We start from the raw sequence: 12,241 nt of genomic DNA, 5'->3' as shown, positions 1-12,241 counted from the left end.
GATAAATTTCAAATAAGCTAGCAGATCAAGTAAATCAATCAATTTGTATAAAATACTGTCTTCCTCCATTCTTGTCAAGTGAAAAGAAAATGGGATTCTTTGACCTATTTGACTAAGATATTTTAGCAATATTGCTGTTAACATATACCTACTATGTATTATGCTATTTAGATGATCGGACATAAGAATAAGAAGCTAGACCAATGAGTACGGTGTTCGGAAGACTAAAGACCAGGATGAACAGAAATATTGGAACAATGCTGTGCAGAAGAAAATGGGTCCTGAAGCCTTTGCTATTGTTTTTTCTTCTCTTTTGTTCATTTGTTTATTTTTTGGTATACCACATACAGAGGAAGAAGAATGAACAAGGGAAAGCCTTTGTTTTTTGACCTAGCAAAGATGGTGTTCCATTAAAAGGTGATAGAAAGAACACAGAATTATCCCACTTTTTCTTTGCTCCTATCTTCTGTAACATGGAAAATAATCTTCATGTTGGAAAGACACAGAAAGGTGAGAGGTAATATGGTATAATTTTTTTAAATGGGCCTTGGAATCAAACATTAATTTGAACCCAGGCTCTTCTCTTAGGACTTATGAGGTCTTATACTATTTATCTGCTCTGAGTCTCACTTGATGGTATCAATAGTTCCATCCCCCAGAGTGTTAGAAGTATATAAGGCACTTTGACACAGTAACAGCTTAATAATTGATATGTAATAGGGGATGGATGCCCAAAATAGGTAAGAAAATAAATAAGAATTTTAAATTAGGTGATAATTTAAAGTCTAAAAAAATTACATTTCAGTGTGCTGAAACAACTTGTAAAAGCAATACTGATGTCATTGCTGGTAACTTTTGAAAAGTCATGGCAAATGATAGATGTGCTAGATTGTTGCTTCAATTTTCCAAAAAAAAAAAGGGAAAAAAAGATTTTCAAGTTCAGTAATTCCAACCAGCCAGCTAGAAGGAAATTCCAGATGCAGTATGGATTATGAAACAGATATTCTATATGCAATTTTAAAAGAAAGTTGTGATTGCTGAAACCAGCACTTAATCAAACACAAATCATGCTGAAAGCAACAAGATTTCCTCTTTTTTTTGGTCTTTTGAGGGACTGTAAGACTAATCACAGAAATGTCGTAGCCATGATATATTTGCATCTGAAGAGGACATGTGACAAAGGTTTTATGAATCTTTAATATACTAATGTGCATTATAAATATCCAGAGGAAGCTACTCAATTCAGCACTTTTTAAATTATTTGACTGTGGAACCCTTTTTTTTTTGCAGAGTAAAATCTGAAAGAAGTTGGGTTGGGCGGAACTTTGGGAAACACTAGTGTAAGCCTGGAAAATAAATCTCCACTTTTTAGGTAGCTTTGGGGATATTGTGTTTATTTTCAAACATCACCATTTAAAGGAACCCAGTCAAACTAGAGTATTTCCAAAGGAGGGGCCAGAGTAATGAATTATATAACGCTATATTGCAGAAGAAATAATTAGGAGCTATGAAAGAGACACTTTGGGGAGTAAGGTTGTCCTGATGGTTGATTTCAAGTTTTTTAATGGTTGTTATATGGAGAAAGAACTGAATTACTTCTGTTTAGTTTAAGCAACCAGAAATAGGAGTACTATCTAAGAATTACAGGGCAGCAAGTTTTGGCTGAATATAAAGATTTTTGTGAGAGCACTAGTCCTGGGATTTGACAGACCTACAATTCAACACCAGTCCTGCAGTTTTTGGCTAGGTAGCTTAATCTCTCAGAAACTTGGTTTTCTCATTTGTAATAGGGGGAAGTTGATGGAGGTACTACAAAGAGTAAATCTTTGGATATACTCCAAGTAAATGTAGGATTTACATTAAATTTTATAAGGTCTATACAATTTCTGGCACATAGTAAGTGCTCAAGAAATGGAAGTCTGGTGTTATTGGTAACATATAGAGCTACTCAATAATGAAAAGGATGGAGGACATCTGATAGCAGACAACATCTCAAGAGTGTAAATGCTCAAGCACATTCTTAATTATTTAAAAAAGAACTGAAAGTCTACTTTGGGCAACACATCAGGGAAGTAGCTGTGACTCAGTTCCTGTCTTTATGAGCTAAGTCACATGGGGACAAGCAGGGGAGTTAAGGCGAATATATTAAACAACAATAACACAAGGATGAATGCTTGCAAGAATATCAGAAATTATGAGCATGAGTGCTGAATTTTTTGAGGGAAATATGGAAGGATATATGAAAGTGGTAGCATATGAAGAATAGAAAATTTTTCAATGGATGTGGTAAGAAAGGAAGCAGCATGTTACAGAAGGAACTATTGTGAGGAGAGGCTGTAGGCAAAAAAGCATAGGAACGTATCCAGAGAAGCAGCACAATTTGAAGGGGATATAAATGCAAAACTAGAGATAAATGAGACACAATTCTGGATAATTATTGGGGGAGCTGCAGAGTGGATCTTGTACTTGACTTGGGGGTCAGTGGGGAGACTAAATATTATAAGAGAAAGAAAAGAGTGTCTTTATCCAAACTTACTTAAAAAAAAAAAAAGAAACATGTAGCTGACAGTGGCAATAAAATTGGTTAGGATCTGTGTGATTCCTAAAGCAGGAAACCCAATTAAAAAAACAGCTCTGGCTGTTTTTTTAACTGGCCAGACAAATGCAGAAAGTTGAAACTGCACCCCTTCTTTACACCATATATAAAAATTAACTCAAGATGGATTAAAGACTTAAATATAAAATGCAAAACTATAGAAACCCTGGAAGACAACCTAGGCAATACCATGCAGGACATACACATGGACAAAGATTTCATGACGAAGACATCAAAAGCAAAAGTTCACAAATGAGAACTAATTACACTAAGGATCTTCTCTATAGCAAAAGAAAACTATAAACAGAATAAACAACCTACAGAATGGGAGAAAAATTTTGCAAACTATGCACTTAACAAAGGTCTAGTATCCGTCATCTATAAGGAACTTATATAAATTTACAAGAAAAAAAAACATTAAAAAGTGGATAGAGGACATGAATAGATACTTTTCAAAAGAAGACATATATGCAGTCAACAATCATATGAATAAAAAGTTCAACATCACTTATCATTAGAGAAATGCAAATAAAAACTACAATGAGATACCACCTCACACCGGTCACAGTGGCTATTATGAAAAAGTTAAAAAATAACAGGTGCTGGCAAGGTTGTGGAGAAAAGGAAACACTTATACCCCCTTGGTAGGAGTGTAAATTAGTTCAACCATTGTGGAAGACAGTGTGGCGATTCCTCAAAGACCTAAAGACAGAAATCCCATTCAACCCAGCAATCCCATTACTGGGTATATACCCAAAGGAATATAAATTGTTCTGTTATAAAGACACAAGTATGTGAAGGTTTATTGCAACACTATATGCAATAACAAATACATGGAAACAACCTAAATGCTCATCAATGACAGACTGGACAAAGAAAATGTGATATATGTATACCATGGAATACTAAGCAGCCATAAAAAAGGATGAGATCATGTCCTTTGTGGGGACATGGATGGAACTGGAGGCCATTATCCTTAGCAAACTAATGCAGGAACAGAAAACCAAATACTGCATATTCTCACTTATAAGTGGGAGCTAAATAATGAGAAAATATGGAAACATTAGATGGGAAAAACACATACTGGGCCTATTGGAGGTGGAGTGTGGGAAGAAGGAGAGAATCAGGAAAAATAACTAGTGGGTACTAGGCTTAATACCTGAGTGGTGAAAAGATCTGTAAAACAAGCCCCCATGAAACATGTTTACCTATGTAACAAATCTGCACAGGTACCCTTGAACTTAAAAGTTTTTTTTTGTTTTTGTTTTGTTTTGTTTTGTTTCTAAATAGCACAATAAGTTAAAAATAAAGAGAATCTCAAGTAGGGTGGAAACAGTGGGAATGGAAAGGAAGTCCTCAATGGGATCCACATGAAGAACAGGCTCTGTTGGAGAATATCTGACAGCAGACAAGGGAGGTGATAGTCTCAGAAGACCAAGTTTCAGTTAAGGGAGGTCTTAGCAGCAGCTTTCCAAGAGAAAGTCATGTCAGGAGTATTCCTCAGCAGAATAGCCAACAGCAACTCTTACTGAACATTTATTCAATAGATGAATACATTATTGGCCATTTTTGGTTTGGGTTAAAATGAAACAAAAACAGATAGATGTACACATGAATGAATGAATGATTTGGGTTGAGCTCTAAAGAGAAAAATGGAAGATGGTAATACAAGCAAAAGTTTGTCAGAGCCAATCTGAGGAAATGGAAGGCTGGTTGGATAGCGATGTGAGTAGAGAACTAGCAAAGACCTTATCCAAGGATGAGTGAAGGGCAGAGGAGCTAAATCAGGGCCTGACCAAATAGGGCCTGTGGCCGAACCCAGCCCTACCCACCTGTTTTGTGCAGCCCATGAGCTACCAATAACTTTTATGTTTTTAAATGGTTAAAGTAAATTCAAAGAAGGATAGTATTTCATGACATGTGAAAATGATATGAAACTCAAATTTCAACGTCCATGAATAAAGTGATGATTGTTTTTGTTATTTTATTATTATTATTTTTTTTTTTCTGCAGAAGGGACTGGCTTGCACTTTTTAAACCTTAGTTATATTATTCTCACTACAACCCTATGAGATAAAATTCGTTGTTCCCATTTTACTGATGAGCAAACTGCAGCTTATATTTCAGCCAAAGTCACATAGTTCATTAAGGACAGAGTCATCCATGGCAATCTGCCTATCCAGATGTTCCATTTTCCCCTAGGGTAAAAGCACTGGCTCTAAGAATAGTGAGAACAAAACATACTTATAAAAGAGAGTTGGGGGAGGGGGTTGGGGGCTGGGCATGGTGGCTCATGCCTGTAATCCCAGCACTTTGGGAGGCCAAGGTGGGTGGATCACTTGAGGTCAAGAGTTCAACCCCAGCCTGACCAACATGGTGAAACCTCATCTCTACTAAAAATATAAAAATTAGCCAGGCGTGGTGGCGGGCGCCTGTAATCCCAGTTATTCGGGAGGCTGAGACAGGAGAATCACTTCAGCCCAGGAGGCAGAGGTTGCAGTCAGCGGAGATCGCACCATGGCACTCCAGGTTGGGCGACAGAGCGAGACTCCGTCTCAAAAAACAAAAACAAACAAACAAACAGAAAACAAAGGGAGTTGGGGAGTGTTTTGAATGCTTAGAGGGCAGTTTGGGAGCTCAATTAGAAGGGGACGGTTTAAGCAGACATATTTCTAAGAGACTTATAATGAGTTAACTCATTTGATCCTCACAACTCCTCCATGAGTTGGATGCTATTATTAACAACTCAGTATTAGATAAAGAATTAGATACCTTCTTAAAGACCACTTCCCAGGAGAAAGACTGTGTGTGAGTACTCTGAAGCTTTGGGTCTTCTGGTGGGTGACACCACTGGGTTTCCAAAGGCTCAACCAGCCAAGCGAACTGTCTTTGACCTCGTCGTGTTCCAAGTGCTTAGGGAAGGATTCTACGGACTGGGCTTTTACCCTGGTGTCCTGCATTCTTGCTCCAAGACTTCTCTCACCACTCTCAATTCCCTAAATGCAGCTTCTGACAGCTTCTAGCTACGAGTTCTTGGGCTCCTCCTTGGTGACTTCCTCTTAAGATAATTTGAGTTACCACAAATCAGCATTTGAAGAAATGCAGCAGATAAGTTGAAAATTTAAGTGCTGAGGGATGTAAAGGCCAGAACAATCCTGTAGAAAGGCCAGAACAATCCTGTAGAAAGCCCAGAGGCAGATGACAGTCTTTCGTCAAAGATTTCACTGCTGTAGATTTCTGAGAGTGCTGTGTAGCTGTCCTTTTCATCCTGCATTTGCCACTTCGAACAGTCACTTTCACACTTGGAACTTACTTGTGGCTCTGCTGGCAAAACAGGAAGTGATTTGAATACAGTCTGTTTTCATGACCTTTCAACATCAGGAGTTTGAAAAGTTTTAGCAGTGTATTTACAGCCTTGCTTTAGTACTTCTATTTCTTATAAAACAACCGTGTAGGGGTTAAAGTATCAGTGCAAAGTGCTGTTCAAACATTGAGTCAGCAATGAACTCTGCACGCCAGCCTTTGGTGCATGTTAAATTCAAAACAAGCCTAGCGTTTTTTTTTTTTTTTTTTTTTTTTTGGATAGAAACTGGTGGGGGTGGGGAAAGAATGAGGGAACTGGGAAGAGAAGGAGGGGAAGTTAAACCTTGCTTCCCACTCTGTCTTTCTCAGAAAACCAAACATGGCATCTTCCATGAGGAGCTTGTCTTCTGACCACGGGAGATATGCTGAATCTTTCCGGAGGTTTCTCAGCCATTCCACGGAACACCAGTGCATGCAGGAATTCATGGACAAGAAGCTGCCAGGCATAATAGCAAGGTAACAAAAGGGACGTTGTTGTCAAAGGGACAAGCCTGAGACTCGCTGTGCGTCAGTGATAGATGGGTCTAGCTCAGCCTCGCAGGCTGGGCACGGGGATAAGGGCGAGTTACTGATAGCAACTCCCCCTCGTCCCCCTCCTCGCTGCCCTGCCCTGCCTTTCTCCTGCAGTGCTTTGGTTCTACGTTTGCTTTAAACACTTAAAGGCTCCCTTTTGTGCTGTATTTCCAGCTGCATACAGATAAGCGTTAACCATTTGAAGGCACAAATCCATGTTCATTTGGAAAAAGATAAGATGCTAATCTTCGAACTCAGACTTTTCAGCCCTCCTCCAAATTTTACATCCCCGAAAAGGCCCAAAGGGAGTCTGGTATACTTTTCATTAGAATCAAATATAAATAATTGCCAAAGTAAGATGTGCCCTGAGGACTGAGTCCCTCAGTTCTCATAATATCTATTTAAATTCATTTTCCTTATCCATTGTTATAGTTATCACTGTCTTCCCCAAAATTGTCTTTTTCTTTCAACTTAATATTAGCAACGTGTTCCTTAAAGAAAGAACCATTTTCCCATTATCAGTGAAACTCACTGGTTCCTATCCTTCTTGCAGAGTTCTTTTTTGGGGTGATTAATGTGTTCAATTTGTGTCAGAGCTGATAAGCATTATGAGAGTAACAGATTCCACATGCTAAAGATAATCAAATCACCTCTCTAGGGGTGATTTGCTGTAACTCACTCTGCTTCAGGAAATAATAATGGAAAACTGGGAAGAAATGACTATGGATCCAATTTGCAAACAGCAAAGGAAAGTGGTATTTTATCTTTTGCTAAATTTCTCTATTATAGGCCTGAAATTCTTTCACCAGGGCAGTACCTACGTCTGACCAGAGCAGGCATTATTAGATGTATATAAAATTTTATTTCCCTTTCTATTTAACATGATTCAGATTTTAAATGTTAGCTTTCAAAAAATAGGATACTATATATTAAAAATTAATATATAATAGGATAAGGATGCCAAACATCAAAGCAGATGGCAAATACAGATAACTTCTTATCTAGGAACTAATTATAGTTAACCTCTTTGGGTTTCCTTGCTCACTTCTAAAGTTAAAGGTAATGAGCTAATTATGAGCTAATTTCTCAATTCTTTTTCAGTACCAAAAGTATTGCTCATGTCTGTAGCTTACCAGATCCTTGGTTTTCTTCAGCCATACACAGTTTGGTTTGAAGAGGTGCTGTGGATGGAGATAATGTAATAAATGATGAATGACCCCTTCCTTATCTTCAAAGTTTAAATCTAACTGGAAATATTATAAAATCTGTGAAAGACTAAAGAATTTTTAAGGGCACACTGTTTGTCTTTTAACAATAGTATATAGTTAGGAATGATCAGACTCAGTGTCATTTATTTAAAAAGTAATTTTTTCCTGAAGGTAGTGTTTGAAATAAGATTTAGCTGAAGAACCTTTAAAATTGTTGCTTAAAGTTGTCTGAGTTATGAAGTACCAAAACGTGATTAGGATACGCTTTGTGTATGTTAGGGCAGGGTTTGTTGAGTTGGTGGCTCACTGTGCTAATTGAGTATGGAGCGAGCCTATTAAATTTTTATTGAAGCAAGACGTGCTCATGTTTTAAAACATCAAATGGTTCTAAAAACAATCAAATGGTTCTAGAGTGGGTGGGGCCTATAACAAATCCCACCCACTCCATTCTTGATTCTCACTCTCCAGAAGCAACCACTTTCAGCACTTTGAAATCTTTTAGTTATTTATGGAATTTTCTTTCATAATTCAAAATAACATGTTATTTTTCTATTTATTCATTTTGCTGTACTAGACTAGCTAATTAGCATGCGTGTTTCCCACCCTTTCATGTCACTATATTTAGTCAAAATTTTGGTTAAATAATTTGAGTGTTTATGTTATTTTGCCTATGTACATATGATTAATAATTAAGCAATATATTATACTATGCTTACATTTCCTTTATGTACAACTTTTTGTTTTCCCTAGAGTTGACTATTGCCTTAATTTTGGTTTCTTTTCTTAGTTCTCTATGTACCTATTACTACTTTGATTCCGAAGCAGATATACTAATCTCATCTCAATATATGCAAACATATCAAGGAATCTGTTTATTTTACCCCAAGGGAACAACTTTTCTGAAGCCTTCTGTTCTTTTTTTCAGTTTAGGAAGATCTGCTTTGGCCTGCTCTACAACTATTAAGGAGGGAGTTTATTTCACTTTCTGAGAATCATTTTCTTTCTGAAGTATTTGATTCCCTGATTCTGTATCTCATGCCTTTCTTTTCTTTGTTTCCTCAGTCGTTTGTTTCCTGAACTAATTCTTTAAAAGCTTTAAGAGTGAATGAGAGGTAAACTTTTTGAGACTTTGTATGTTTAAAAATCCCTTGGTTCTATGTTCATCGTTAGACAGTTTGACTGGATATAGAACTGTATACTGAAAATAGTTTTGTATCATACATCTAAAGGTAATTTTACATTGTCTTTTAGATACCAGAATTGCTGTTAACAAATAAAATACTGGCTAGGTGTGTTGGTTCGTGCCTGTAATCTCAGCACTTTGGGAGACTGAGGCAGGAAGATTACTTGAGCCCAGGAGTTTGAGACAAGCCTGGGCAACACAGCAAGATCCCATCTCTACAGAAAAAGTAAAAAAATTAGCTGAACAAGGTGGCGTGCACCTGTAGCACTGGCTACTCCAGAAGCTGAAGTGGGAAGATTGCTTAAGTCCGGGAGATCAAGGCTTCAGTGAGACATGATTGCGACACTGCACTCAGTCGAGATGACAGAGTGAGAGCCTGTCTCACACAAGAGAAAAAAAGAAATCAAATGCTACTCAAAATTCTCATCCTTGGCTTGTGGAATAACTTCACATTATGTGTTTTGTTTTCCCTATTTTGAACTTTTTAGAATCTTCTTATCTCTAGTACTCTGAAATTTTAAAATAGTGAGTTGTGAAATGGTTCCTTTTCACCCATTTTGTGGGTACTCCCTGGGCTATTTCGGTTGAGATTCAGACCCTTCAGTTATGAGGAACTTTGGTAATCATTCCTCCCTTCTGTTTTCTTTTTCTGAAACTTTTGCTCATCAAATACCTCCTGGATTGATTACTTAATTTTCTTGTATTTCCAGTTTGCTATGACTTTCTCTTTCAGCCCATCTATTAATTTTTTACTATTATATTTTTAATTTCCAAGAATGTTTTCTATAGCATTCTTTTCATCATTCTCAGATGTAATACCTTCTTATTCATTACAAAATGTTCCTCTGCTCACTCTGCCTCTTTCAGTCTCTGTTTCTTATGTTCGACCGCTCCCCAACTGCCTAATGAGCCTTGGTTTTCTGTTCAATCAAATAATGACGCACTAAAAGGTAGTCAGATTCTCTTTGTGTAAGTCAGGGCAGGGTTTGTTGAGTGAGTAGCTCACTGAGTAATTGAGTGTGGACTCAGCTCTTTCCTGGGTGATCCTCAGATATAAAATCATGTTAACTTTATTACTGAGATGATTTGTTTCCCTATAGAGGAATTCTTCAATCCCCTATTTGGGGGTAGATGGTGGGGCAGGGCTTGGGGGCAGGAAAAATTATAGTATATAACTATAAATAGTAAACTTGGTTATTGGTGTTGCATATAAAACTTTTAAATCCTTGGCTAGAAAATAGTAAGTTTTCAATAATTATTTGATGTCATTATAATATGTGAAATGGGATGAATAATAGTCTCTAACTCATAGAGGAATTTTAAGGATTCAAAGAGGTAATTCACGTAAGTCACTTACATGTGCCTAGAATCATAATAATTTCTAATATATGTGGAGTGCTTGTCATGTGCAGTTACATTTCTAAGAGCTTTACATGAATTAAATAATTGAATCCTCACAATTTCTCCATGAATTAGAAACAGTTACTAATAATCCTACAAGAGAGGTGATATTATTATCTTATTTCACAGAGATGTCAAATAACTTGCTCAAGGTACGTATCAGTAACCTGGGATTTCAACTTGGGTCCTCTGCTTCATAGCCTCCCTATGCTGTCATAGATGTAAGCATTTTAAAGAATGAACAAAAGGTTAAGATAGAAATGGATGTGTTAGGATGCAGGATTATGAACTGGAGGATAATTAGAACTGAAAAAGGCAACTCATTTATAGGTGTTCTTGACCCTAGACTTTGCAAGATTCCTTTAGAACCTTACTTCAACCTTTGTTCCCATCCTGTGACTGTGCAAGCTTTTGCAATGAAGAGAAAACACAGGTTTGTTTACCACCCCACAGTCCAAAGAAACAAACACCATCCTTTTCCCTTCATGGTTCCCCTGTAGCAGTCATCTCTTTTCCTTCTCTCTTTCATCCTTTTTCAACAGACTCCAGATCTGCTTCCTCATTTTTGAGCTCACTTTTAATCCCATTGCCATCTGACTGCAGTCTTCAGTCTTCTTTTAAAACTGCTATTATTAAAGACACTTATATTGCCAAATTTGGTATAGATTTTTCCTTTTTTAAGTAGTACACTCTGCTGCTTTTGCCACGACTAAGGGCTTTCTCTGCCTCCAGTTACTCTAGTACTTCTCTGTGCTTTCTTTTCTTCTCTGTCTTCTTTGTGTATTCTTCACAATCCAGTTATCTTTAGAAGTTGGTATTGCATCACCATCCACTACTACTCTAACTCTGCAATATCTTTGGGTGATGGAATCTACTCTTCTAGCATTGACCATTACTTTATGATGATGATTCTCCAGAATACATCACTGACCCTGATTTCTCTTCTCCCAGCTTAAATCTTGCAAATTCAAATGTTTGCCGAATTTGTATTTATTTTTTTAAAAAGCCCTGACAAAACATAAGTTTGCTGCCAAACTATATTTCTCAGCTTCCTTTTTGGCATCACCCTTTTCCCAGTCATCCAAGCCTGAAACAGGGAAGTCATTGCACACTCATATTTTTTTTTTCTTATGTCTTCACTTCAATCTAACAGCAAGTCCTACTGGCTTATTTCCCAATCTATCTACTTCATTCTATTTCTAGTACCTGAGTCATAATTCAGGGCTTTATTATCTCACATTTCATTTTGAGAGCAAAGTGATATCTGTTTTTTTAATGCCTAGGATAGAATACACATAATACATGTTTAATAAACATTTGTTCATTAAAAGGAAGGTAAAAAGGGGTGGGAGAGGAAAGAAGGCAGACATTACAGATAGTGGGAACCACCTGAGCCTTTTCCCTATCTACGATGGGTGGCTTATTATATTACCAGACTCAAAACTCCACTTTTTCTATTCTTGTTCTCCAAACAAGATTCAAACAAATGGCATTTTCTACCTCTGAGATGTAATTACTGCCATTTCCAAGTCTCCCAGTTCAAGACTGTTAATGAATATAACCTGTATTTTGAAATATACTCTAAAGATGGCAGTGTAACTGGTATAATTGGGAACTTTCATGTTGGCCTAGTTTTCATTCATTGTATTTTTAGTCTGTTCTCTTAAACTAGACTAGATAATCAGATTTCACAAAGCACCTAACACATTTTTCTAAAACTACATAATTTTTTCTTTCAGGATTGGAGACACAAAATCAGAAATTAAGATTCTCAGCATAGGCGGAGGTGCAGGTATGAATAATATATTTTTAAAGTTTATATTTCACTTCAAACATTATGCTGTGTGATAACAATATTGTTCATTTTTAAAGGAAGATTTCTTTTTCTTTTTTTTTTTCTTTTTGCTGATGGAAGAAATCAGCTTATTAAAACTAGCAATATTACTTCAACTAACATTAATGCCCCCAGAGATTTAC

General features: G+C 36.8%; 1 pseudogene across 1 annotated transcript in view; it reads left to right on the top strand.

Annotated features, from left to right (window-relative positions):
* Positions 1-6,065: 6,065 nt before the first annotated feature.
* The window catches only part of LOC105553679, a 16,844-nt pseudogene continuing 10,668 nt past the window's right edge, over positions 6,066-12,241 (top strand). The window contains exons 1-2 of the transcript XR_001008191.1: positions 6,066-6,415; positions 12,004-12,056. The product of XR_001008191.1 is annotated as a histamine N-methyltransferase-like (transcript). The remainder of the gene's footprint in view (positions 6,416-12,003; positions 12,057-12,241) is intronic.

This window comes from Mandrillus leucophaeus, unplaced genomic scaffold (assembly GCF_000951045.1).
Source record: "Mandrillus leucophaeus isolate KB7577 unplaced genomic scaffold, Mleu.le_1.0 Scaffold601, whole genome shotgun sequence".
Classification (NCBI taxonomy): domain Eukaryota; kingdom Metazoa; phylum Chordata; class Mammalia; order Primates; family Cercopithecidae; genus Mandrillus; species Mandrillus leucophaeus.
The sequence above is the reverse complement of the archived record's forward strand: the minus strand, read 5'-3'. Positions and strand labels throughout refer to the sequence as shown.